The following is a 25,049-nucleotide window of genomic DNA, read 5'->3' as shown; positions in this document are numbered from 1 at the left end:
GAAGATGTTTCAGTAGCAACGGGTTATAGCATCAGAAAGGTGATCAGGCTAGATTCTCAAGAAAGCTTCAGTCTCTTCCAATCTGATTCTAATTTCATTTGACATAGAATAGGATAAGTCTACCTAAGACCAATAAGAATCCCTAATACAAACTTCTTTCCTTTTAGAGAGAATGCTTGCTTTTAACAGACTGTTAGCAGGAACAGGTTGTTTGCATGTGATCATTAATATTTATTTAACTCCCTAGCTTTACGAATCCTTTTCAAATGCCAAGACCCATAGTACCGTGGTTGTCTAGAGGTGAAATCCGCAGACTCACAGGGAGCTCTGCTCTTCCTGTCGTTTCCTGATACCTGCTACTTCCCTCTTCCTGACTAGAGTGTATATTTCTCATCCGAAGTCACGCCCTTGTTGGATAAGATCAATGAGGAGGCCCAAATCATAAAGAATGATTTCTCTCACCTCACAACCCTTTTCATTATCTGAGACACACCAAAGAGGGAAGCCTATTAAAGCCCTCAGGTGTTTAGGTTTTTAAATCTTAAAAAAAAAAAAAAAAATAAGGGAAAGCAGGACTCTAGACATTCCTAATAGGAATGAACTGTTAAAATGCCTCAGGGTTCATTTTCATATGAACTTGGAGAATAAAACAAAGAAATATGAATATGCTAACTAAAACATGAGACAGTCGGCTGGGAGCTGTCAAAGCATTGGAGGGTCAACATGTCAGGTTGTTTTACAACTGCAGGCAAATCAGTTAGGGTTGAAGTGACTCCGGGGCAAGTATCTGGGCCCTGAATGCTTCACAAATTCTAATCCAGGTGCCAATGCAATTGAAATTAAACTGCTTAGACCCCTTTTAATGATCAAGGATGTGCTTATTTTTTTTAAAGATTTTATTTATTCATTTGAGAGTGAGCGAGAGAGAGCATGAGCAGGGGAGGGGCGGGGGGTGGCAGAGGGAGAAGCAGACTCCCCACTGAGCGGGAATCCCAATGTGGGGCTCGATCCCAGGACCCTGGGATCATGACCTGGGCCAAAAGCAGACGCTTAACCAACTGAGCCACCCAGGTGCCCCAAGAATGTGTTTAGATAGTTTAGTATATTGCCTTAAATTATAGTCAGTAATTTTAAAGGGACCCAATCATCAGCTTTACTACACTTTACCAAGATTAAGTAAGTGGGGTCAACTAAAGAATAAAGGCCTTTTAAGCTGCCCACCATCCTTCAAAAATAGGCATTTTCCCCTCTGTGACATTGACACAAGCCTCTACCTCTGAACAGACCCACCTGCTCTGAAAGGCCTAGAAACAATTTAAAGATTTCAGATTTTGTGAATCACCTGGGGCTGATAGGCACTGACAACATCTTTGCTTTGCCTGAGATTCCAGCACAGCTGAGCGCCCAGGCCATTCCCAGTTTACAAATAGGGCAAAAAGCAAGATGATCTCTGAGATGAATTTCCGCCTGCTGCTTCTGCTGGTCTGTTGGCCCTCCGACCCCATCTATTTTCATTCTTGTTTTAATTTGATGAGGCGGGTGGTCAAGAAGTGCATCATTCCAGGAAGATATAAAAAGGCATGGGGGTAAGTAATAATCGGCAGTGTTGTTACCTTCAGCCTTTTAAAAAATGATCTCTTGTGGCATTATGACTATAACCATTAACCAGGATACTGAGCCTGGGGGACAGCTTATCAGTTAAACCCATAACAGTCTCTGAGAAGGGTTGACCAACTAGCATTTTATTAGAGCAGACTGAATAATAAACAGGGAAGCGATAAGATAAAGTGATAATGTTCCTTCAGCTTTTTAAATCATGGAAATATTGCAAGACAAATATCTGTCTTGAATTAAAAGCTACCCAGAGGATAGGAAATAAGAGAGAATCTATTATGCCTTACAACAGGTCTTCAGAGACCCAGGGCAATTTTTTTTTTTTTTTTTCCTACTATGAGCTGTTGATTAATGACTTGGGAAAAGGAGTGTTTAGGGAGTTAGAGACTTGTAATTTTATTTCCTTCTGGGAGTAGAAAGTGCAGAAGGAAGGAGAGCCACCTAAGTAATCAGAATTGGAAGATTTGTGAGTTCAGGAAAAACAGAGGAAATGAAATTAATTTAAGGAATCCTATAGAAAGAGATGGAGGCATGTAAAATAAACTCTTCATAGAGATGAGAATGCTAACTAACAGTTACTGAGGGCTTACTCCGTGCCGGGGACTTCCCACACTCATTCAACTCTAGAGGGCAGACACTACCAGATTCCATCAACTCTAACATGAATACATACACAGATAGATTTCATATATTTAAATTTAATACACACATATGCGTATATGTGATATCATAGTGTCAGATAGCTCTCTCTCTCCCTCTCACACACACACACAAACACACATAAAATGTTTTAATACAGGATTGATGTGACCTTACCATCACCATGAACCAAAGGACAGACATGCTATAATTCTCTCACTGTCTGTGAATGTGTAAACTCCTATTACCGTCGCATCACTTGACCGACGACGCACATCATTGGCACTGCGTGTGGTTTAATTGCTATTTAAAAATCTTTAATGCTACAACCTGGTATTTAAACTAAAGATGATTATCCAAGCAGAATGGCGTAAAAACCAAGCAAAGAAGTAGATTAAATGTGCTATTAGTAAAGCAAATGTTCATCAAAGGAAAGAAAGACCCTGATTCCATACTTTTTTAAAAGCAACAACCAAGTGCTTTAGAGGACCCTAAGAAATCAAACTACCAACAGATTGATGAAGTTGTGGTTTGTGTCATCGCTGAAACGTATGCAAAATAATTGCCTATTACATGTCAAGCAATGCAAATAAAGCCAGAACAAATGACCAAATTCCCAAGAATATCTTAAAGACATTTCCAAACTTAGAAAGCCTGGTTTGACTGACTCATGCATGATTAGCAGTGTTGTTTTGTATTTTCTTAGTGGTACATAAAATTATGGTGCATCTTATGTCTCATCGCACTTAGATTCAATTAACCAGGATATTACCACCTCTTTTCTACAAATAAGAATACAGAGCCTCAGATAAGTTAAATTATTTGCCCCAAAGCTCATGGAGAGTGAGTTCTTAGAGACAGAGATCCTTTAAAATGAGCTCAGTCTTATTCCAGAACTTATGGTTTTACCCATTATGATAAACTACTTCTCAAAACAGGGAAAGAAGATTGGCATAGTCTTTTGAAAAGTCAGATCATGGCACTTCTCTTTTCAAAACATTTTCATTCAAAGCAAAAGCCAAGAAGTCCTTTTAGAAGGGCCTTCTAGACCTTAGGGCATCTGGGGTCCTCTCCCCCTCCCACCATTCTCTCTCATCTCATCTCTCTCATCTCCCCCTCACTCCTCAGCTACAGTTCCACTGATTCTTTGCTTTTTTCTTACTATGCCAGCAAGCTTGCCCCTGCTTCAAATATACTCCTACCTCAGGGCCTTTACACTTGTTCTATCTGGAACACTTTCCCACCACATCTCCACTTGACTTACTGTCCTGTTCCTTCTTTGTCTGCTCAGATGTCACCCTATCAGGGAGACCCTGGTTGACCACCATACATAAAATAGCAGCACTCTACCCCATCTGAGACTTTCTCTATAACCTGTAGCCTGTTTTATTTTCTTTACAGCATGTTACTCTGTGACATGTTAGACATGCTTTTGTTCATTTGCTTATTGCTTGCAGCAATGTAAGTAAGCTTCAGAAAGCAGGGGCTTTGTTATATACATCTCTGTATCTGTAGCGAGAGCAGGCACTTGATGAATGAAAACACAAATCTTCTTCTGACAATGTCAGTATACTATCTTTCCCTTTTGTTTTGTCAGGTCAGAAAATTATAAATTACCAGCTGTGGATTGCTATTACTTAGAGCTCAGTAATTCCATTTTGTACACCACTTGGGGGCTTAATAAGGAGTTAGACTTCTGTAGCAAAAGGTTTTCAAATGCAGATTCCAGAGCCAGACTACCTGTATTTTAATGCTGGCTCTACCACTTACCTATGTGATGTCATGAAAGTTACCCAACTCTCTTGAGTCTTAGCTTCCTCATCTGTAGAATGGAGAGACAAATAGGACTTACTTCTGAGGATTCTTATAAGGATGAAATTAAATAATACAGGTGTATGGCCTGTCTCCTACTAAGTCATATTCAATGAAATATTTATTTTGATTGGAAACACTATTTTCAACTTACCTAATAGGAATTGTTAAGATGATTCTCAGTCCGAGGAAATGATTCCCCCTAGAGGACATTGGGCAATGCTGGAGATGTTTTTGCTTATCACAAGCGGGGATGCTACTAGAATCTAGTAGGTGAGAAGCCACAGATGCTGCTAAACGTCTTACGGGGGCGGGGGTGGGAGCAGGCTGCAACAAGAATTGTCGAACTCAAAGTGTCAACAAAGTCACTGATGAAAAATCCTGATAGAGAATGTTTGTTTCAACATACTATAAACTCCAACATTCCTGAAGTTAAGAAATTAAAAGGGGAAACTCTTCTGTCTCTTTTTAAAGCCACCACCACTCCCTCTGTCATGCCTATAAAATCAGCTTGGAGATCCAAATCCATGCTTGCATTGCCCCCGTGTAGAGACCTGGCCTTTGATCGATTCTTTCCGTTGCTTTTTTTTTATAACTCATGGCCAGGTAGATGCAAGGGCTGCTGTCCTGAGCTCAGAATTGCCAGGCAATTTTCCTTGGACATTCTTGGGTTGGCCATTTTAGTTCTGCATCAGACCACTAGAGGGGACAGACACACTATCAATCACTCAGTAGTTGGGTGCCAGACTCCTCACAGTTTTCAGTCATGAAAATCTTTATAAAATGCTACATTATTTCTGAACCCTAAATTAAAAACCCAAAATATGTTTATTAGGCACCTCTGTAGGTACACAGTTTAAAAGGCTGATTCAAGTAATTACTCTAATTGTCCTCACCCCCAAACTGTAAAGTATGGTAGTAACTTAATGTCCTATGTTAAGCAGAAATCTAATAAATGACTACTGGTGCTGTGATTAAAAGTATGAGGCTGTTATAATGATGCTATTATGATAATATTCAATGACTATATTGGTAAAACTCTTTCTTTGATGAAGATTTGGTTATGTTGTGAGTTAATTCATATCAAATAGTTATATATGATCTCGCCTACCAGGAATTAAGCAAAAATTAAGCAGGAACTGGAACCTAAACATGAACTCCAAGTTGGAAGAAATCGTGTTATTTTGCTGAACACTGAACCAAACACAAACCAAAATATAAATGATCCTTGTCCTAAAATTATTGCCCTAGGATAAACCTGAAAGACTGAAAAAAAATATGAAGGCATCAATAAATATTTAGATACATCTCAATTTCACACACTCAGATTTGGAATAGAGGCGCTGAGAAGTTATAGGGAACTTTGAAAGGGAAGAATTAAAGAATTATTTTAAAGGGCAGAGTGTCCGGCTGTTTTTCCTTTCAACTAAAAATTAAATTGTGAATACAAGCATCGCGCAAGTGATTTAACTTGATCTCGTGGCATCCCCAGTTGTCCCTAATTATCTCTAAAAAGATTGCAAAATTCTGTTCAAAAATAATTTTAATTTTCTTTAACTTACATACACTCATACACACAAATATAAACAAAAATGCTGTGTATTTTGACACGGAGCTGAAGAGCTACATGATGCTGTCAAATCTAATAAATGAGGATAAAGATCAATGATTCAGAAATGTTTAGGTATCCTACTAAACAAGATCAGATTTTAGGATTCTGCATAGAATAGGGTTAATTGCATAGCTCTGATATCAGACAATTTGGTTTTAAAACTGCCTCACCAGGTAATAGTTCTGAAGCTCTGGGAATATTATTTTATATCTCTATGCTTCAGTTGTAAAATGGCTGTAAATATCATAGCATAGTTTACCTCATAGGGTTGATGTGGGGATTACACGAGTGAATATAAGTAGAGCACTTAGAATAGTACCTGGCACAAATTAACTCTGTATATGTGTTTTCTATTATAACGATCATTTCCTATAACAGCTACACCAACCCAAGCAATCGTATCTATACCTATTCTATTTTCGATTGGACATGACCTCTCTTCCTAAATATCACTGAAACATTTTTTTCTTTTTAAAAAAAAAAGCAACCAACTGAACATATTGGGCTTCATGGACCTTGAGAAATAGGGACCTAAGCAAAAGGTGCAAACGAGGGAGAGATGTTATCATTCTTATTTTATTTTTATTTTTCCATTTCATCACCAACCCTCAAGCCAGGCATGAGGATAATCATACTCTATAACAGAACAAGTCTCTTAAAGTCTTTGTGAGGCACTCTTTGAAAAGGTCAAGTGAATTAATGGGAGTAGCAGTTTTTCCTTTTATCAGGTTCTAGAAAGGTTCACCGGATGCTGACCTTCTTTCTTCCTCCCGTAACAACTGGTTATCATTAGCTTGTGATAGGACCAGATGCAAGAAGAAATATATCCAGGAAGTTGAGCATACAAGAAAGAGAAGAATGAAGGGCAAACCCAGAACCCAAATCTTGCCATCATTTCAGCCCTGCAAGTCAATGCCCTGACCTGTTGCCATGGAAACAAGACCTCTGTGTCAGACTCCCACGGGTTCCAGGGGCATACAGCATACCTCACCCTGCACTTCATTCAGCTTCAATCCATTTCATTTCCTTCAGAAAAATCCTCATTTGGGGAGGTCAGTCCCAAATCCTAAAAAGCAAAAATGTCAGATGCTCAATATATTGGGGTGTAATGCCATTAGCGAAAACTCACTAATCTATGTCACAATCAGCCTTATGTCCTATCAGTGTACCATCAAAGCAAGACCAAGCTGCCCTGAAATAAAAATTTTAAATATGTATAAAACTGAAAATAGGTACCACAATGTTTGTTTATTTATTTTTGGAGATTTTATTTATTTATTTGAGAGAGAAAGAATGAGCAGGGGGGAGGAGCAGAGAGAAAGGGAGAAGCAGGCTCCCTGCTGAGCAGAGAAGCCGACAAGGGGCTCCATCCCAGGATGCTGGAATCATGACCTGAGCCAAAGGCAGACGCTTCACCAACGGAGCCACCCAGGCATCCTGGTACCACAATGTTTATATTAATGTTATTCCCTTTAGACTTCCTTCTCTTGATATCTAGCTCAATAGGACCTCTCCAGTTGAAAAATGACTTTAAATACTTCTTTACATGTTCTTTACATCTGCTTTGAGAGCAGTTATGAAGTGACTAGACTCTAGGCACAGATGCACTGGGTTTGGATCTCGACCTTGCCACTTATTATTTTACCTTCATCTAAATCACTAACTCTCTATGCCTCAGTTTTCTCATTCGTAAAATTAAGACAATAATAATTCCTACCTCATAGGGATCATTGTGAGAATGAAATGAGTTAATACAAAGTACTGAGTGCCTGGCACATTACTAACACTATATAGGTGTTTGTCACAACAAAAATTGTTATTTTGTTATAATTATTTGATGAAAGTCTTAAATGCTCAGTTTTTATTTTAAGTAATTGTCAAAAATCCTATTTGCAGTGCTTTAGGCACTAAAAAATTACACTTTCATTATATGCAATGGCTAAATGAGTAATCAGAACGTGAAAAGAAGGAAAAGGTGAATCCACTTAGGAGAATTTTCTATTTTCCTTCATTTCTTGTTTTTGGGGCATTTTCCTACATCCAATCACAGTTCAGGATAACCCCTAAGGAATGAAGGAATGATGAACAGAATGGTTTCCTGACCAACCAGCAGCCGGGCCCATTCATCCTAATTGTGGGACTGGATCGGAAATTACCTTGCAACCACTTGAATGGTGGTAAATGGTGGGGAAGACTCTGCAGAGCAGTTTCCATCCAGCAGTTTGTAATCAAGCAAACATCATTAAAGACTTTCTCCTGCCATATTTCCTGAGCTCTGCTTATCTGCAAGTCATCAGAATAAACAGGTCCAATTAAAGAGAACAGGGACATACTCCCCAGATCATGGATGCTGAGAAACATGTGATCTTAAAGCCCTTGGGAGAATGCTCCACAGATCCTTTGACTCATATGAAGACAGACACAGTATTACATAGTGGAATGCTTCCAGTTGTAAATCTTTACCAGGACGTAAGGTTAGTATCACATACAAGTGTATTTAATTCCTGGGTAGGACTGTCACTTGAATATTTCTTTCCTATGCCACCCTGTGACATAGTTCTAACTCAGTTCTACCATCTACATCTGACCTTCTAAGGGCCTAGGGTCAGAAGGATCTGAGCAAATGAGTTCAGGCTCCCAGTGGTTTTTCTTCTAGATGGTCACAGGTCCAGTGGTAAATTCCAGCTCCCCTTGAGGCAGCTCACTTCCTCCATACACATTTATAGAGCACTGACCCTGTTACATATATTGGGTTTTGTGTTAGGAATACAAAATTAAATGCAATGAATTCCTTGTTTTCCAGAAGCATTGTTATCTGCTGAAAAGAAAGGCATAAGAAAACACAATGACAAAACAGCGTGAAATATTTCTAGGGAAGAAATACAGCATACTATGTGAGTATATAATAATAACGGTCATAATAGTTCACACTTATTTCTAATCAAGCACTGTTCTCAAGTTCTGTATGTATTAACTCTTTTATCCTCATGACAGTCTTTGCTATAAGCTGAGGTACTGAGGGGTCAAATGACTTACTCAGTCACATAGTATTACAGCAAGTTGAGGAGAAACAAGCAACCTGCCCTGGGAGAATTAAGAAGAGTGCTTGGAGGAAGGAGGTGGAATATGAGATGATCCTTGAGAGATGAATATGAGTCAATTAGATTACTGTCCCAGGACGAGCATACTAGGAGGATGGAAAATGTGTGTCAGTACCCCCCGTAGACCCAAAAAGAACACCTCTGCTCTGGTGCTCCTCCAGCCGTGCCCCTCCCCATAGGTACGCAGTCTGTAGCACCAAGAGGTCATGCCCACCCAGAGCCCAGTCCCCCTCCTTCCAGGCCAGACCATGTACTAGAAACCAGGAACCCGGAAGTCCTTGCCCCAGCAGCTCCAGGCTCCCTTGCAGAACCTGTATGGCTTCTTCCATCCTCCCATGGGTGGGCCAACCCGTGTGTGTGCTTGCTGCTAGGGAATGGCCATTTGCAGGTGGTGTGGACACACCTGGATGTGCAGTCTGGGATGTCCACACATCCACATGCAACACATGTGCTGCGGGACAGACAGATCAAGGGGTGTGAAGAGAAGGCGGGTGAACTGTGTGCCGGGAGCTGGGACATTCTACTGTGGAATTCTGAAGGGTCTGAGATTTCAAAATCAAATCCTAGCTTTCCAGGTGGTGATGAAGGTATTTTTGCGCAAGATAGAGGATAGAGGGGTCCCTGGCTGGCTTGGTCATAAGAGCATGTGACTCTTGATCTCAGGGTCATGAGTTCGAGCCCTGTGTTGGGTGTATGGATTACAAAAATAAATAAACTAAAAAAAAAAAAAAAGGATAGAGAATAGAACATATTTTATATAACAGTGTGTTATCCTTAGTCTATACATGTTAAGAATTCAGAAGTACGGCCCATACCCTCCATTTGTACTCAAGCCCCGGGCCCTACAAATGTTAGAGGCAGACCTGCTGTGTGTGAGGGATGAAGACAAGAGAAAACACAGATTGCTTGGGAGAAGCTAAAAGTAGCTTGGCAAAGCCTGAGCCTAGATTACGAAGCAAAGGGTTCAGGAAAACACTTGCCTGCCTGGCAATTTGAACTTAATTCTGAAGGTGGCAGAGATCAGGAAGGGTTTTGTGCTGGGGAGTAAGCCGGCTGCGGGTTCAGAGTCCTCACGGCACAGGCGTTGGTCTGCTCTGTCCCCCAAAGGAGTACGCGAGGATTTTTCTCTTCTCTCTTCTTCCTTTGCCCCAATCCAGAAGCAAGAAAGAGAAAGAATGGTGTTATCTGCTATAGCTGTAGGCATCCAGATAGCAAAGCCTGGCCCAGTTAGAAGAGCAAACATCTGGGAGAAAAAATAGCAACCCGACATTCTTATCTGGCCTACTCAGCTGGACAGAGCCTGAAGTCACAGTCCCAGAGAAGCCAGGTGGCCACGCGGAAGCCCAAGAGCCCACAGACATCAAGGACGGGACAGCTGGGAATGGGACAAGAAAATGGGTCAGCACTAGAGAGGCGATCAAAGAGCCACCGTAGAACAAGAGACACACGGAGCCCTCGGAATGAGGCTTGCTTCATCTCCAAGCCTTGTAACTCTCCCGGGGGCAGCAGAAGACTCTCAGTTATGGATTATTTCCCTGAGCAGGACCAGCTGGGCTGGGGGTTCAGCTCTACAGGGCAGGTCTCTTGTAGCATCGATCATGCATGGCTGCATGGAACCATAAGTCATGGACACTGGACAAACAGGATCAGTTCCCTCTCAGTAGGTCTCAGTAGTAGCTATTTATCAAATTTTATTGCAAGGAATAACCTGATTTCCTCATGGCAAATTAACCTTCCACTACTGTATGTGATTTGGGGGAAAACAACAAAACTCCTACTGAAACTCCCACCAACAGGGCAGATCTTTTGATTACGGTCCTCGTCGCACTTACAGCCAGGTGAGAGGGATGTGACCTAAGCTCAACCTATCAAACACTCGCCGCAAGACCTTAACCTGTGAGCCGGTGACGGGGGAATGTGAGAACAGCTAGGGTGCAGCGGCAGCCCCTGGGGCACCAAGAAACACTGCTGTGATGGCAGCAACTGCTCCAAGAGAATGGCCCTGGAGGAGGGAGATGCTGCCCACCCTTTGCCAAGCCCCCTGTGCACTCCCTTCAGTCCTGTCAATAAATCCCTCAGTGCTCCCATAAAATCAGCTGACTTTCCTTCTTTGTCATGAGTAAGGAGCTCTTGCCCCCTCAGACCAGCAAGTCCGTTTGGAACCCTGGAATTGCTGCCCGAAAGTACTCAGGAAGACACAGATGTTCACATAATCGTGGCTCGAACTGGCGAGCCAGTGGCTTCTCCACTTCGGTGAAGTGTGTTTAGCACAAGGCTGCATTCTGTTTCTATGCTCTCTCCCCACATTCCAGGGTGTGCTAATTGTCACAGAGCCCCTGGGCTGTTGGCTTACTGTGGGACCGTGGTCCCCAAAGAAAGAGGAGTTATTTTTTATTTCCCTGGGGCCCTATGATTCTTGCTACTATGGTGAAAAGTGAGGGGATACTGACAAAGTCAATTTGCTGAGGCAGAGGGGGAATGCTTCCATTGGCCCTGCTCTCTGCCCTTGGGAATATTCTCAAGCTTGAGCAGGGAGAGAAGTCAATGCATGGGGCGGGGATCATTAGCTACCAGCTACTGATCACAATTGGGCAGATAGATTGCCATTAAAAATGTCATTTTGAAAGATAGAAAAGCATACACACATATGCAACTCAACAGATGTTCATATCCCTCCTCCTCTTCCTTCTACAGCACTCACAGGAAACACATGTCTGTGTTGTCCTAAGTCCAGTTACTAATTAGCACGTTTCAGTAGCACATTTCACAGAGGATAGGGAGGATTTCAAAGGGATTCCTTCCTTTTAAGTTGAGACAGCTGGTGCTAATTACCAAGCAGGAAAAGAATGTGCAAACAGAACATTGAGAAGCCCTTGGTGAAACAGAAGGCTGAGGGGTCTTTTGGTCCTATTGTAGAACTTTTCTCCAGTGGTTGGAAGGGGCTGCAGATTACCTACATCTTCAGCTCACCCCCCAGGAAGCAGCTGTCTGGTTTCATCACCCTGCAAGTAGGTGGGAAACACAGTCCAAGAACATGGACTCAAAGGTCATTTCACAGTATGCATGTAAATTTCACAGAGCTCTAGTCAGAGCTCTTGTAGTAAACCAACTTGCCCTCAGGCAAAAATACACAGCAAAATAAAAGCTAAGCATGGCCTTTTCCTTTTTCAGTAACCCAGGGGATTAACGATTCAAAGTTCATCTTTATAATTAAGTGTTGCTATGGAATGAGAGCAATCCACACACTCCAGATGATGTGTGGAAGGGAAAAAAGGAATCTTGATTCTACTTCAGTCGTACCTCTAATGGAAAGAACACTAAACCAAAAATCAAAAGATTTCTGATGCATACTAATTATAAGACTTTGGGAAAGTTATTTAGTTCTTCTGAGCCTCAGATTTTCATCTGTAACGTGAAAATAATGGGGCCCACCCCATGGACTTTTTATGAGAGTTTTAGAGTACGATGGAAGTACAATGTGTATTTATGTGAATCTCTAGATAAAGGTAAAATTAGTATAGATCTTTGGAATGAGATTTCCAGCAAAAGCCAACCAAAGTACTCTCAGTCCTTTGGAAGTATATGAGTACCTCATTGTGGGAGTTGTTGCCCTGGTTCTCAGGCTATCCAGAGACTACAGAAAGCTTGCAGAATGACTAACTGGATATTAGCAACTAACTTCACCATCAGGAACAATTATACAAAGACAGTGAAGCAGAGTGGCTAAAGGTCAACTTTCTACAAGTTCTGAAATTCCACTGCCTAGTTTCAAATTCTGTGCCACCACTTCCCACCTGGGTGACCCTAAATCTCTTGACCCCAACTGTAAAATAAGAGTAACAGGAATGACACCAACTCGTGGATGGCTTCATTGTGAGGATTAAATGGAACGTAACATAGGGGCGATGCTTGACAGATTATAACTTTTGTCTCAAAAAATACCAGTCTTACTATTGCAAAGACAAAGTTAGTATTATTATAATTACAGAGCTGAGTAACAAGTTCATTTTGCTATATTTATCTTTTAATGATTACTATTAGCTAACATATATACAATGCTTACATTATGCAGCTTTTATGCATGTTGATTCATTTAGTCCTCATAGCAACCCTATGAGATATGCTAGTGAGGAGCAGAGTTGGGATATAAACCCAACGGAAGGCTCGCTCTTAATCACTGCACAAATTAATGTGGGCTGGTGATTAAGGCCGGGGGGAAGGGTGAGAGTGGACGGCTTGCTGCAGTGGTAGTTTGTACAGCTGGATTTGAGTCTGAAAATATTACACGTACTTGCTGGGCTGAATTTCAGCCCTGCACATCATGAGGGCAAGTATAAATAGCTGCTTCAGCATTAAAGTCCTCATGCCTTGACTTACTCAAAGCATCACCATTTGTTCTTTTATCTCCTTCGTTATTTCTACTTTCAGAAACTGAAAACACTCTGAAAGATCAAGGAGGTGTTCCCCCATTCCAAATATTCTACTTTTAAAGACAAAAATAATAACTCAGAATAACGGCAAGATAAATTTGATGAATCAAATACCATTGAAAACCCTTTAAACACCCACATTCACTGTCTGTCTGAAAAGTCCCAAGTTCTATCATTTTCAACAAAGCCCAAAGATTTCACTTGGCTCTTTTTATATCAAAGAGAAAGAAATTTCTGAATCATTATGAGTGCTTTTTATAACACCTAATTTTTAGGAATAGTGCCTAGACCCATGCCCTGCGCATCAAGGAACTCACTAAAGGCTTGTTGATTGCTTAAGTGCTGACGAACAGTGTCTGGTTGATATTACATGCCATTGCCATAAGTTGGAGATATACCAGTTTTTGTGCAAAGATGCCTTTGAACCTGGGAAGGCACACTTGGAAGATAATTAGGTAGTGGCTGGCAACGAGGCTGTGGATTAAATATAAGCCAGTTGTGTGAGACCAGAGGAGAAAATTGTTTCATGTTTAAGAAGACATGCAGAAAGCCTGAGAAGCAACCCAAAGAGAGACCGTGACAAACAAGGTCACCAAACAATGCCTTGGGTCATTTACAGAACAGAGCCCCTCTGAGAACTCCGAGGTCATGCCAGCTTGTCCAAAAACCTGCTCGCTTCCCTTCTCTGGCTCTCTATCATAGATTCTGGTTCCCTTCACGTTCATCGCTTGCCAACCGAGTTGCTACATCCTGCATCTGTGCTCTTATTTACGCTTGGCTTCCTCTCCAACTTTTCTTCCGTTTCTAATAATCTGCATCTTACAATTTTCTGACACCTGACCAAAACTCATGTGCCAACTCCTAGAGTACAGTTTTAGGGGTTGTTCTATTTATTTATTTATTTGTTGTACTCAGTAGACCTCTATACAGTGAACCAGTCCTATATATATTCCCTTGAAATTAAGTTCTTGCTATTTAATTATTTACCAGGTCTTCCACACTTATAACAATATTTTCTCACTAAACTGCTTGAGAACAGGATCCATGATTCCCACATCTTTTCTGTCTGCCAATGAACTGCTTCTTGTGTAATGCATCATACCCAATAGATATTCTGTTACTGTGGTAAATTGTCGGTAATCCCACTACCCTCAAGTTGTCTGCCATTGAGATGGCTATATGAAGAGCTATAGTTCTTGGTATTGTGACAACAAAATGTAGAACCATCAGTAAGTATTGACTCTGCCAGAATCTTCAGATAACATCTGCTTAAATTCTAGAAGCAGGTGTAAAGCTTCAGGATCACAGTTGATGCGTGCCAGGCCAGCTAACATGGTGGTTAAAAGCATGATTTTGGGAGTCCAACTCTCCAACCTCTGCCATTTTATAGCTGGTTGAGCTAATTAACCTCTTCAACCTCAGCTTTCTCTTCTAGAGGATAAAGTAATCATAGTATTCATCTCATAGAGTTTTTTTATAAAGAAGATCATATAGATAGCACAGCACCTGGGACATAAATGCATGCTATTAATATCATGATGGAAATAATTAACCAAGAACTCAAATACATTTGAAAGACACAACAGACTATTGCTAATGATAATCAGTATATCCAGTTTTGAAGTTTAACTTTTATAAATATGTATATTGAGTATTTAAAATATTCATAATAGCCCTAAATCTTGAAAGCAGTGTGGCATCCAGGTATCACCAGGGCTTTATAGGCATTCAGATATGGGTAAGAATTCTAATTTTCCACTTTGTGGGCAAAATGGCAGAGGACAAGTTGGATAATGTCTTGAAATTTCAGTTTCCTCATCTGATACGAGGAAAAAAGATAATTCCTACTTTGCAAGATGGTTACAATCTCATATAAATCCTCTAGCAGTCAATGAATGACCCCTGTCATCATTTCTAAGCTCTCTATTTTCCTGATTATTGTAAGAGACAGAAGCTATGCAATTTTCAGATAAGTCTGTAGCAGAAAGCCCCCCAGCAGGACATTTCACAGAGTTCTGCCTCTTCATCTCCCTAGTAGCATTCTCTCAGAATTAAGAGGTGAGTATTTCTTTGGGAATAGACTCACGTGAGAGAGCTTGGAATAGGCAATTTGCAGATTCATTTTTTATAGTGTTGGCAGAATGTGGGTTGTCATCACAGGTCGGGCATTGTCTTGCTTCCTGCGGTCTTACAATTGCCACACTGTGGCATGGTGTTATTTTCATCTCCACGATGGGCTGATTATAAGGTAAAGCTGCACTGCCTGACCAGCATGCCAGGTGTCTGCTCTAATAACTCCAAGTGTTATTACTTTAAAAAAAAGAGAGAGAGATGTGGAGGGAAAACAAGGAGCCACCAACCAGCATGCACCTCAAACCTCACCACAAAGAGACCAGATGTTGCTAGACTCTATTTTGTTTGGACGAGTTCTGCCTCATCTTCCCTGGGATCCAGTGAGGAATTCCACCCAGGCCTGCCCAAGGCAATAAAACTGACAAGGATTTAGCAACATCTGGAACTGAGGAGAGTTCCTTTTCCTTTTCTCCACTGAGAAGGCAGTGAAAAGGCAGAGAGGAGGTATACACAGAGCTGTGAAGTGGCCAGACTAAAGTTATAGATAATTCAATCCGTGCTTGCCCTACATAAAGTGTAAGATTGGAGCCATTCACTCATTAATCCAAACTTCACTAGGAACTGAAAATTTCAGGGAATATAATTATGACAAGGACAAACATACTGTCCTTGACCTCAAGAGGCTAATATTCTAGGGATTTAACAAACAAACAAAAAAGCAAAAGACAAACAAACCACACATAATTACAAATTAAAATAATAGCTTTAAGCTTTAAAAAGAAAGATGAGAGAGAATCACAAGGAAAGGGTAGTTATTGCAGGAAAAGTCACCTGAAGGAGTAGTCATTTAAGCTGAGATATGAAAGGTAGATAGAGGGCTGGATGAATATCCTAAGCTAAGGGAAGAGGATGTGCATAGACCCAGAGGCAGGTGGGAACTAAATTCGATAAAGACTTCAAAAAGAGTGAGTAATGGGAAAGTAAAAAAGATAAATGTGGAAAAATAGCTAAGGGCCTACTCATGCAGGACCTTTAGGTCATGATTCATATTGTTGGTAGAATAGAAACTATTGAATAGCTTTTATTTTATTTTATTATTTTATTTTATTTTTAAGATTTTATTTCTTTGAGAGAAAGAGAGAGAAAGCACGAGGCAGGGAAGGGCAGCGGGAGAGGAAGAAGCAGACTCCCCACTGACCAGGGAGACTGATGTGGGGCTTGATCCCAGGACCCTGAGACCATGACCTAAGATGAAGGCAGATGCTTAACTGACTGAGCCATCCAGGCGCCCCCATTGAATAGCTTTCAGAAGGAGAAAAACCTGATGTGATTTAGACAATCTGACATAACAGAGGATGGGCTCATGAGAGAGATTACTGAGGTTCAGATCCTGGCTCAATCATATATTAGCTGGGTGATCTTAAGCAAATTAGTTTGTTTCCTCATCTGCAAAGAGCAATAATAATAGTGTTTTCTCCCTTGTTTTGAGGTTTAAATGAACTATATCATGGAAAATCCCCAGAACAGTGGCTAAGACATAGTAAGTACTCAATAAAATTTACATATATAACACTATTTTACATATATAAAATTCCAAAATTGATATGTTGAAATCTTAATCCCCAGTATGATGGTATTAAGTGCTGGGACATTTGAGAAGTAATTAGGTCATAATGGTGGACCCCTCACTAATGGGATTAGCACCCTTATAAAAGGGACCCCAGAGAATTCTTTCTCTTTCCACCATGTGGGGATACAATGAAAAGGGGGTAGTCTGTACCTCAGAAGAGGATCCTCACCAGAACTTGACCATGTTGGCACCCTGATTTGAATTTCCAGTCTCCAGAGCTGTGAGAAATAAATTTCTGTTGTTTATAAGCCACCCAGTCTATGGTCATTTGTAATAGCAGCCCAAACTAACTAAGACAATATATACAATAATTTTCAATTTTTAAAAGTCACTGCTCTTGTTGCCCTGTGGACAAAGAATGAAACACAAGAAAAAGTAGAAGCAGGGAGACACATTGACGAGTGTATTTGGTAATACAGGCTGGAAATACTGAAGGCCTGAAATAGGAGGGCAGAAGTAGAGATGGTGAGAATGAGATAGATATCAAGATATAGTCTGGGCATGAATAAATTGGACTTTCTAATACATTGGATATAAAAGTGAGGGGAGGGGCATCTGGGTGGCTGAGTCAGTTAAGTGACCAACTCTTGATTTCGGCTCAGGTTGTGATCTCAGAGTCATGAGATAGATCTCCAGGCTCAGCAGGGAGTCTGCTTGAGATTTTCTCTCTCCTTCTCCCTCTACCCCTCCCCCTGCTCACATGTGTGCTCTCACTGTCTCCCTCTCAAATAAATAAATAATTCTTAAAAAAAAAAGTGAGAGGCAAGTAGATCAAGGATGGATCTTAGACTAGTTACAATAGCTGAAGGATGGCAATAATTCAAATGTCCATCAACGGATGAATGGACAAACAAATTGTTAATATACATGTGATGGAATGTTATCTAGCCAAAAAAGGAATGATACACTGAAACACTCTACAATATAGATGAACCTCCAAACATTATGCTAAGTGAAAGAAGGCAAACACAAGAGATCACATATCATATGATTACATTTATGTGAAATACCTAGAATAAGAAAATCCATAAAGACAGAGAACATACTGGTGCTTGCCAGGAGCTAGAAGAAGGTGAGCATGGGTAATAATTACTTAATGGGTACAGGGTTTCCTTTTGGGGTGAGGAAAATGTTTTGGAACTAGATTGAGAAACATCATGATTACACTAAACGCTGGCAAGCTGTTTACTTGAAAATGACTAATTTTAGGTTATGTGCATTTCACCTCAATACAATTTTGAAAAGAAAGAATAAATCTTGGGACACCTGTCTGGCTCAGTCAGAAGAACATGTGACTCTTGATCTCAGGGTTGTGAGTTCAAGCCCCACGATAGGTGTAGAGATTACTAAAATAAATAAACTTTTAAAAAAGAGAAAAATAACACTCTTTAAGGGGCACCTGAGTGGCTCACTCAGTCAGTTAAGCATCTGACTCTTGTGGTGCCTGGGTGGCTCAGTTGTTAAGCGTCTGCCTTTGGCTCAGGTTATGATCCCAGGGTCCTGCTTGGGATCGAGCCCAGCATTGGGCTCCCTGCTCGGCGGGAAGCCTGCTTCTCCCTCTCCCACCCTCCCTGCTTGTGTTCCCTCTCTCGCTGTCTCTCTCTGTCAAATAAATAAATAAAATCTTAAAAAAAAAAAAAAAGCATCTGACTCTTGATTTCAGCTCAGGTCATGATCTCAGGGTTGTGAGATTGAGCCCTGCATCAGGCTATGTGCTGGGTGTGGAACCTGCTTAAGATTCTCTCTCTCCCTCTGCCCCACCTCTAAAAAAAATAACATATATACATACATACATACATACATAAAACAATAAATCTTAGATTTTGTCTTATCAACTGGATGAAGAGTTGCTCGAGTCAAATGAGATCAAGGAGCTCAGTGTTCTGTTTGGGGCATTTAAATATGTGATGTTCATAATTTATACAAGCGAAGGTATAAAAAATAAGTTAGATATCCAATTCTGGGGATCAGAGGAGAGGTCGGAAATCAATGCATAAAATTTAAAACAGTGGAAATGGAGGATATAAGTAAAGAGAATTTAGGCAAAAGACAAGATAATGATGTTGGACAAGTGCTGAGAAAGGCCGTCATTTAAGAAGAGAACCCAACAAAGGAGATTGAAAATTAGAATAAAATTAAGAAAATAATCCTGGAAGCCAAGAGATAAGCATACTTAAATCAAATAGAGTGTCAACTTGGACAAATATTGCTGAAAAGACAAGTTAAGAAGAACAGGGAAGAAACCCATTAGATTTGGAAACCTGAAGGTTGTTGTTGACCTTACCAAAGAGGGTTACAGATAGAAGAAGCACTTGGACCGGGTTGAAGAGTGGAAGAAAGATGAGGAGGTAGAAGCAGTTTGTTTGGATACTCAGGAATAGGGTTATAAAGGAGAACAGAAAAATAGGGCAGGAACTGAAACAGTATGTATGGTTATGCGAAAAAAAAATGTATCGGAAAATGGGAAATACTAGAGCATGTTTATATGATGATGGGAATGACTAAATAGTCAAATGTTATTATTCAGAGAAAGCATGAGTGAGTCAAGGAGCAGGTTATACCTTTGATAACCCAAGAGATAACGGGATCCAGAGAAAAAGTGGAGAAATATCCCTTCTTGGAGGAGGAAGAACACTTCCCTCAATGTGGAGGAAGAAGTATTGGGACACAGATGTACCAAGTTGACAGGTTTTGTGGTGGGAAGATGAGTGAGTTCATTTCCAATGACTTTTATTCTCTCAATGAAGTATGAGTCTGGGTCATCAGTAGGAGGAGGATGTGTGGGAGGTTTGAGGAAAAAGGGAGATGATATGGTACAGTCATCTCATACAGATGAAGAAATTTAATAGAATTCCTGAGCTGTCCTGAGTTCCTGCTTGAGGTTTCTGAATTCTGAATCAGTCATCTTGGCTTTGTGATTTTCCCCAACAAAGTTGCTTCTTGGGTTTGGGTCAGGGAAAAGCAGGGAAGAGTCCTGCAACCTCAGAATAGCCTTTATGATTCAACCCAGACCTATCATCTTCCATTTCCTGCTCATTGGCTAGTGGGCACTGAAGGAAGTTCAGTAAGCCCATCTGTTAAATATAGAAGGGGAGAAACATCAGCATCAATGTGTTTTGTGCCTGGACAGCTACCAGAAGTAGTAACAAGGTTATGTCCAAATCCTTGGTCCAATTAGCCAATGCATCCTGTAAGAAACAGACTTGTAGACATACGTGCACTGCTGATTGGAAAGGGTTGCCATGAAAATCACCGTATTAAAAAGGCCAACGTTGTCTCAGGAGCTAAAGTGAAGGCTCATTAATTCAAGGAGCTGTCTGGATTAAAGATAAATGATAGAACAAATGTAAAGAATTGTAGGTGTGTTTCTTTCCAAATATACTGCGATCTATCTATGTGAGCCTCAATTGTGTCAAAATAATTTCCAGATAAGTGGGATCCAAGTTAATGACCTGATAAAGGAAAGTGAGAAAAGAAAAAATAAAGAGCCTGGGCGCCTGGGTGGCTCAGCTGGTTAAGCGACTGCCTTCGGCTCAGGTCATGATCCCAGAGTCCTGGGATCGAGTCCCACATCGGGCTCCCAGCTCGGCGGAGAGCCTGCTTCTCCTTCTGACCCTATCCCCTCTCATGCTGTTTCTCTCTCTCTCTCTCTCAAAGAAATAAATAAATAAAATCTAAAAAAAAAGAAAAGAAAAGAAAAAAGAAAGAGCCTATAGATCCTACTGAAATCACTAAAATAAAAAGTCGGTTAAGAGGAAAGGATGGGTTTCAATGTCAGAAAAGACTTTTACATGGATTGATTGAATAAGAAAAATTATAGCAACTGATGCTCTTATTATGGACTAGAGAAATCTTCTGTACCATCCTTTGGGAGTTTTCCTGTCTTTGTCTTTCATCACATCATTTAGCGAGGTTCACATGTCCTCCCCTGCTCCTCAACATCTGTCCACACCTACTCCTTCAGGAATCCATTCTGTCTTCTCCTCATCATGCTTCAGGTGTTGGTTTAACAAACTGTCCAGGAAGACTTTCCTATATGCCACTCAGCCTTATTTATGCCCTGCCTTCTATGGAGTATGCTTTCTTGAGAACACTTATTACTAGTATAATTATGTTTGGGGGAGGGGGTAATTGTTTAATAGCTGTCTATGTCTGCTAACCACTGTATTCCCAGTTCTTGGCATATATCCCATCACACAGAGACCAGGACATAATTGTGGGAGAAAAGGAAGAGAGGGAAGAAGGAATTTTTGTAAAAGGAAGGGAGGAAGAACAACAGGATGAAATGGACATCCCCCAACCTACAAAGGTTTTCTCCTGCCTTTGAATTCATAGGAAATTGTTTCTATGTAATACTTCAATATATACTTCTCTGATACTTCTATTTAATGCCTCTATATATACTACTCTAATACTTCTTCTCTTGTATTTTCTAACATGAAAATGCTACACCCATAGTAAATATTTAAATGAGTAAGAATCATACCATTTATATGTAAGGATAAAAGAAATACCATTTGCTAAGAGTGGCATCAAACAGGCCCTCAAACGTGCTGATAATTTGTCATGAATCCTTTAGAGCTTTATCTGAAATATTCTTGAACGTGGACCTTTCCATGGAATAATAGAATTCTTTTTTTTAAAGATTTTATTTGACAGAGAGAGACACAGCGAGAGAGGGGACACAAGCAGGGGGAGTGGGAGAGGGAGAAGCAGGCTCCCCGTTGAGGACAGGGAGCTCAATCCCAGGACCCCGGGATCATGACCTGAGCCGAAGGCAGTCGCTTGATCAACTGAGCCACCCAGGCGCCCCAGGAATAATATAATTCTTAAAAGGCCTGATTGCCACATAAAAGTAGCAAGGGCTTCCTACTTACTTTTCCACCCTTACTGCCCATCCCTCTCTTCACGTTTTAAACTCTAGCAATTCTGAACAATGCATAGTTCTTCAGAGGCTTTTCCTTTCTTCTGACTGCAATGTTTCTTTCTCAGGACCAATTTCTAGTCACTCTGTTCTACCTGAATTACTGAATGAAGCCCCACTTCACTGAAAGACTATGTTTCTCTCATCTTTGTATTCCCAGGGCTTAGTGAATGGATTGAAATCTAGTAGCTACTCAGTAAACATGCACGAGTTATTGTTCATTATGAAGCTATAGCTTTTGAGATTTCACAGACTTCACTCGGCCTTCCTGAATGTTCTTTCCAGGTCAATTACTGTAATTTATAAGATGCCCACATTATAAGAGGCATAATACTTACCAGAAATAGACTTTTCACATTAAACCATTTTTTATTTTAAGTTTATCTTGATTAATGGTGACAGAAGGTAGCTACACTTGCAGTGAGCATAGGAATAACATATAGACTTGTCAAATCATTATGTGGTACACCTGAAACTAATGTAACATTATGTGTCAAGTATACTTCAATGAAAAAATAAAAATAATCAAAAAATAAGTGAATTTATCTTGGTCATATAGGCCTATGTCAGATATTTTGCAAAATTATCCATTCCTATAAAAATTACATTCAAGAATATCATACCAATTTTATCCACAGAAAATGGAATCAGCTTCTACCCACACAATAAGAAAAAAATGGCATTAAATGGACATCTTGAAGATAATGTGTGCTTTTAGTACAAGGTGAGGTTGACATATTTCATTTCTCACCACTCTTCTCTTTCTTGCTCACCCCATTCCTCTCGTCCTACCATTTTTCCTTCCTTTGTTCTCCATTTCCCTTGTGTTCTCCAACTGCCTGTGACATACAGGACTTGCTTAGATCCACTTAGAGCAATCGTGGGTATGATGTTTACTAAATCCTTTCCTAGCATGAAGGCTTAGGCAGCAGGTCCTATAGATTGGAAATGTGGGCTTGTGTGCCCAGGTCCTACATGACCCCAAATCAGAAAAGAATTGCATTTGTAAGCCTGGAGACTTTCTTTATCTTTCAATAACCCCCTATACCATTCTTAGTACCAAATGCAAAAATAATTAGAGGGGTGGAGGGGGTGAGGGAAAGGACAAGGAAAAACATAGCACCAAGAGGATTTTCTTCTGGGACAATATAAATAGCATGAAGGAGGAGAGAATAAAATTTCAGTTGACAGGACACACCTGCCAAGGGAAGGATGGGAAAAGGCAGTAAGAGCTATGACTGTGTCGACTAAAGATCTAGCAAAAGGGTAGGTTGCCCTCCATCTGTTGGGATGGTACAGACTGAGCCATGGCTGGGGGAGCCGTCCTCGGGGAAGCTGTGACTCAGTGACTTTGCCAGCAATGATGTGTGGGCCAAGCAAAGAGTTATGGTAAAGAAAATGACTACTCAGAATGTTGTGGTGACAGCAGCATTTACTGGCACCTGTAATCAGAAAAACTCATTCATTCACCTTTTCAAATGTTATTTAGGAGGCACCTACTCTACCTAGTCCCTAAATAAGCACTTTTTTCCAGAGTCTCATAACCTTATATTTAGAGTGTTCCTAAATGGTCTTTTCCCCTCTAGTCTCTCCCTGTTCCAGTCTATCCTGCACATGAAGTCCAGGAAATTCTTCCTCCTACACAAAAGGGGCTGTAAGCACAGGTTCTGGAATTAGATTCAAATCCTAGCTCCAGGGACGCCTGGGTGGCTCAGTTGGTTAAGCGTCTGCCTTCGGCTCAGGTCATGATCCCCGGGGTCCTGGGATCGAGTCCCGCATCGGGCTCCTTGTTCCGCGGGGAGCCTGCTTCTCCCTCTGCCTCTGCCTCTCTCTCTCTATCTCTCATGAATAAATAAATAAAATCTTTAAAAAAAAAAAATCCTAGCTCCAGAATTTATTACCCTTATATCTCAGGCAAATTAGCTCAACTCTCAGAGCCCTCGTGCATCAGTCAGCCTGGACTAAGTAGCAGAAACAAATGTCCCCAAATCTTCATTGTTTTAGCAGTAATAGCTTGTTTCTTGCTCATGTTCATGTCCATCATAAGGTTTGAGGCTATGCTTTGCAATCTCTTTATGCTGTGACTGAGGCTGAAGGTACAGCCTCGTCTAGATCATGCTGGTAGTAGCAGAGGAAAACCATGCAGTGCTATGAAAGCTTTTGCAGATTCCTTGTCTGTAAAATAACTTCATTCATTCCTCCTTAATGCCATATACAAACATTCAGCCCTACAAAACCAAAGTACCATTTGCCATCTTCCACCCAGTAATTGTTTGATATTTCAGATACAGTTGGGTCAATTAATATAGAGTAATGAATCCACCCAGGGAAAACAGGGCTTTCTACAAAAAAAAAAAAAAAAAAAAAATTCTGCTTGTAAAATGGAACTAAGATACCAAGACCCCATTGTTACCTTAATATTGAGCAAGTTACCTCCCACACGGAATGATATGGAGGAAAAAATACCTAAGAGCCTTCATATTCTCAATGAAAATACCCACACATCATCACAAATCCTCACATTTCCAAACACCTTTACAGTATATCATCTATTCCATAAAGTACATCTAAGTATAATGTCATGACTGTAATACCATTTGTGAAGATGATGAATAAAAAACAGCAATATCACATGGAAGAATGATAGTCAGTACAGACGTCAAGCCCCAAACCCCAAAACTTCACACAATAAATGTTTATTTCCTATTCTCATCACCATCCAGTGTGGGTTGGTGGTAACAAGGGGTGGGGGGGACTAGGAATTCTGCCCTTTACACTCATTCAGGAGCCCAGACTCCTTCTATTTTGCCACATTACTCTCTTGTATCCTTAGAGTCCTCTCCACTTAGCTGTGAGATAGAAAGGCTTAAAGGATCACATTTGGGACAGTGTTAAGACCTAGGCCTGGAGGGGCACCTGGGTGGCTCAGTGGGTTAAGTGTCTGCCTTCGGCTCAGGTCATGATCCCAGGGTCCTGGGATCGAGCCCCACGTCGGGCTCCCTGCTCAATGGGAAGCCTGCTTCTCCCTCTCCTCCCCACTCCTGCTCTCTCTCACTATCTCTGTCTCTCAAATAAATAAATAAAATCTTAAAAAAAAAAAAAAAAAAGACCCAGGCCTGGAAAGAGTGTATATCACTTCCTCCACATTCACTGACCACAACTCTGACACAAAGCTGCATCTAACTGCAAAGGAGGCTGAGAAACATAGTCTAGC

General features: G+C 40.7%; 1 long non-coding RNA gene across 1 annotated transcript; it reads left to right on the top strand.

Annotated features, from left to right (window-relative positions):
• The first annotated feature begins 1,507 nt into the window (after nucleotides 1-1,507).
• Nucleotides 1,508-22,559, top strand: LOC117998913. Its single transcript, XR_004676134.1, has 3 exons — nucleotides 1,508-1,586; nucleotides 8,481-8,571; nucleotides 22,474-22,559. It is a non-coding gene; the product is annotated as an uncharacterized LOC117998913 (long non-coding RNA).
• The last annotated feature ends 2,490 nt before the right edge of the window (nucleotides 22,560-25,049 follow it).

This window comes from Mirounga leonina, unplaced genomic scaffold (assembly GCF_011800145.1).
Source record: "Mirounga leonina isolate KUSES-001 unplaced genomic scaffold, KU_Mleo_1.0 Mir_418, whole genome shotgun sequence".
Classification (NCBI taxonomy): Eukaryota; Metazoa; Chordata; class Mammalia; order Carnivora; family Phocidae; genus Mirounga; species Mirounga leonina.
This window is presented reverse-complemented; position numbering and strand designations above follow the sequence as displayed.